The sequence below is a fragment of the Gracilinanus agilis genome, chromosome 4, assembly GCF_016433145.1.
Source record: "Gracilinanus agilis isolate LMUSP501 chromosome 4, AgileGrace, whole genome shotgun sequence".
Taxonomy (NCBI): Eukaryota; Metazoa; Chordata; class Mammalia; order Didelphimorphia; family Didelphidae; genus Gracilinanus; species Gracilinanus agilis.
In genome coordinates this window covers 9295159-9299546 of record NC_058133.1, presented here as the reverse complement: position 1 = coordinate 9299546, position 4388 = coordinate 9295159, and the positions used below count along the sequence as shown (strand labels likewise).

At 39.8% G+C, this 4388-nt stretch overlaps 1 pseudogene; it reads left to right on the top strand.

Moving 5' to 3' along the window:
• The first annotated feature begins 3404 nt into the window (after positions 1-3404).
• Positions 3405-3502, top strand: LOC123248271 (annotated as a pseudogene).
• Positions 3503-4388: the final 886 nt, after the last annotated feature.

The following is a 4388-nucleotide window of genomic DNA, read 5'->3' as shown; positions in this document are numbered from 1 at the left end:
CCTAGCAGTTATGATTTTGATTGCTATTTTTGACATAATTGCTTTCCTTTGTAATTCTATATATTTTCTTTTACATGTTTCAAAACGTAATTCTGAAAAGGGATCTCTAGATTGCATCTGCTTGCACAAGATGTCTGCCAAAAAAAAGGTGAGGAAGCCCTGCCCAACAGGAGGAGGGAAGTGGGCTCTGGGGATGATTTGATCATAAAGTTGCAGGTGTATCAAGAAAACTTTGACGGCCTCAGCCACTTCCCAGCTGTGTGACCCTGGGCAAGTCACTTGACCCCCATTGTCCATCCTTACCAATCTTCCACCTATGAGACAATACGCCGAAGTTAAGGGTTAAAAAAAAAAAAAAAGAAAAGAAAAAGAAAACTTTGAGCTTATAAAAAAAATCTTAACTTTTTTGCTGCTGCTGCTCTGCTTTGGTTACATATGGAGGGTTTGTCCATTTCTGAATAACAGCTCTTAGGAAAGACAACCACGAATTGGAGTCCAACCAGAAGGTGTTGGCCACGAAGAGGTAACTGGAGATCAAACTCAATCCTCAAGGACTGGTAAGGAAATGATAAAGTTTAGCCTGGAGAAGAGACTTGTAGGATGAAGAATGGAAGGGAGGGGGCAGCTGGATAGCTCAGTGGATTGAGAGAGCCTAGAGACGGGAGGTCCTAGGTTCAAATCAAGCCTCAGACATTTCCCAACTGTGTGACCCTGGGCAAGTCACTTGACCCCCATTGCCCACCCTTACCACTCTTCCACCTAGGAGACAATACACTGAAATACAAGGGTTTAAAAAAAAAAAAAGAATGGAAGGGAAAAAATATCTGGCTTCAAACATCTGAAGGACTGTCCTTTGGAAAGGGATTCGACTTGTTTTGCTTGGTCCTACAGGGAAGAGCTCAGAGCAATGGATGAAAGTTAGAGGGAGGGAAATCAGGAGCTGATGTAAGGAGAAACTTCCTAATGAATAGAGCTATCCCAAAGGAGAATGGATTGTCCTGAGAGGTGAGGAGTTCTTCGCCCAGCTCCCCTCATCCCCATCTTTGAGTTCTGACTGAACGACCATTTGTTGAGGAAAGTTGTAGAGGGGATCGCAGCCTAGAAAGAGTGTAGAGGTGTAAGAGAAGGGATCTATCCCTGCGGTTGCCCCCAAATCGGAGATTCCGGGCTACCTGGGATCCAAGGATCAAGGTTGTGTCCCTTTAAGGCCCTGGCCAGTTTCCAGGAGGTAAGGGACAAATAACAGACTGTGGGCCACGTGCTTACAATGGGAACATCTGGAAGTGACTTGGAGGCCACCAAGTTCACCCTCTTTTTACAGATGAGAATACGGAAGACCAAAGAATGACTGGCCCAGAGCTGTACCGATTTGATATTTTGGAAACAGGACATGGTCTTCCTGGCTCCAAATTCAATCCTCTCTCTGCTTACAACAGTGGTTATCAACCTCAAATAGAAATGGAGCCAATGATCTTCACTGACGGATCTCTGGGAGTTTCATATTCATTTAGTTTTAAAGTAGAATATTAGTTACGTTGTATTTGTTGTATTCACTTTGTTATAAATTCATTTAAAACATCATAATAAATATGATTATAAATTATGTTATATTTATTATTATATACCATAATAGAATTATAANCTTACAATGGGAACATCTGGAAGTGACTTGGAGGCCACCAAGTTCACCCTCTTTTTACAGATGAGAATACGGAAGACCAAAGAATGACTGGCCCAGAGCTGTACCGATTTGATATTTTGGAAACAGGACATGGTCTTCCTGGCTCCAAATTCAATCCTCTCTCTGCTTACAACAGTGGTTGTCAACCTCAAATAGAAATGGAGCCAATGATCTTCACTGAGGGATCTCTGGGAGTTTCATATTCCTTTAGTTTTAAAGTAGAATATTAGTTACGTTGTATTTGTTGTATTCACTTTGTTATAAATTCATTTAAAACATCATAATAAATATGATTATAAATTATATTATATTTATTATTATATACCATAATAGAATTATAATATTATTGCAATAATATAAATATTATTATAAAACATCATAATAAATAAATATTTAACAATAAATAGTTTGCTAAGAAATATTAAATATCTATTTATCTTGAAAGATATTTTTATTAACATTTTAATAAGTATTCTTAATTATGTTATTAACAAATTTAATAGTAAATATTAGATATCTGGGCAATTAGTTGGTACAGTGGATAGAACACTGGGCTTGGAATCCAGAAGACTCCTCTTCATGAGTTCAAATCCAACTCAGATACTAATTAGCTGTGTAACCCTGGGCAAGTCATTTAACCTTGTTCGCCTCCGTTTCCTCACTTGTAAAATGAACTGGAGAAGATAATGGCACATCACCAGTATTTTTGCCAAGAGAACCCCATTTGGGGTCACAAAGAGCGGTGAAACAATTGAACAGCATCCCCACCAACACCATTGGACGACAACGACAACATTTATTTTCTTTAACTCCTTAAATATTTCCCGGTGATATTTTAATCTCGTTGGGCTACCCTCAGGAGTGTTGTCGGCCACCCACATGTCTGACACCCTTGAACTGTACCCTGCAATTTCTCCTTCCTTTTCTGGTTTTAATGGCAGGCAGTGATTCACTAGTTCTCCCCATTTATTCTTTCTAGAAGTTGGGAAATGATGGTTTTGTTTGCTCGGGTCTCTCGTGGTTGTTTTTAGCCACGATTCCCTCCAATCACAAAGCTGCCCCCCCCCCCGTCCCTCACTCCCCCCAAAGCCCTCAACCCTTCAACTGCTACTGGAAGCAAGTCCGAACCGGGCATTCGTAATCACCCTCTCTTTTAATTACAGCCCAGGCTGGCAGGATTAGGGATAAATATAGGGAAGGCAGCCCTGCTCATTGGGCAATGCTTAGCTGGCAGCACCCTCCCTGGGCCCCACTTCTGAAAAATGCCTCCGAAATACATTTCTTGGGTAAGCAATGGGAAAGCCAACGTGCCGAGGCCCTAATTATGCGCCTGTCTTAGATGTCAGCTGAAATCGGGGCCTGCTTTCTGTTCCTTTTGCGGCTATCATATTGGAGGCAAAGCCGTTGCTTTGCTGGTGTGTGATACACGCTTACATGTTTTATTCAGTGAACGAGGAATGTGGATGTTAATTAAAACACTCACAAACCCATGAATATATTTTTTTTTCTCTTTGCAGTAAGATGGAGAGTGGGGATGGGGGAAGGTTGACAGCTGTGCAGTGAGTGGAGGCTGGGATTGACTATTCAGTCTACACTCGGTGCCTACACTGGGTGTGTGTGTGTGTGTGTGTGTGTGTGTGTGTGTGTGTGTGTGTGTCTGAAATGCCTGACCTTAATGTTTCGATTATTCAGAAAGAAGTTTTCTTTAAGAAGTCCCAGGGGAGTGTTCTATGACAGGAGAGAAGGTTGGCACTGCCCTTGATAAGGAAGGAAGAGGTCCTAGTGGTAAAGGTACTCTGTGCCACTGAACCATGTTTTTATCTGGTTCTGGCTAAGAGATGGAAGGGCGACTCAATGGAATAGACTTGGGGTAAATGAGCTCAGCAAGCTGGTGCTCCAGAAACCCAAAGAGTCCAGCTCTGGGGACAAGAACTCACTATTTGACAAAATCTGCTGGGAAAATTGGAAAACAGTACAGGAAGCTGAGGTTTAGATCAACGTCTCACATCCTATACCAAGATAAGTTCCAAATGGGTAAAAAATATATATAAATAAATAACATAACATAACAATATATTAGAATGTAATGCTAAATGATATAAATATCTTTTAATATAAAGTGATATTATAAGTAAATTAGGTGAACATGGAATAGTGTGCCTGTCAGATCTATGGGGAAGGAAAGAATTTAAGACCAAGCAAGAGACAGAGAACATTTCAAGATGTAAAATGAATAGTTTTGATTATGTTAAATTAAAAAGACTTGGTATAAACAAAACCAATGCAACCAAAATGAGAAGGGAAGCAACAAACGGGAAAAAAATTTAGAACAAGATTCTATGACAAAGGTCTAATTTTTCAAATGTACAAAGAACTAAGTCAAATTTATAAGAAAGTAATCATTTCCTGATTGACAAATGGTCAAGGGATATAAATAGGCAGTTTTCAGATGAAGAAATAACAAAAAAAATGATCAATAATCACATGAAAAAGTGTTCTAAATCCCTCTTGATTAGAGAAATGTAGATAAAAACAACTCTGAGGTACCACCTCATACCTAGCAGATTGGCCAATATGACAGCAAAGGAAAACAAATGTTGAAGGGGATGTTGCAAAATTAGGACACTAATATACTGCTGGTGGAGTTGTGAATTGATCTAACTGTTCTGGAAGGTAATTTGGAACTATGCCCAAAGGGCTTTAAAAG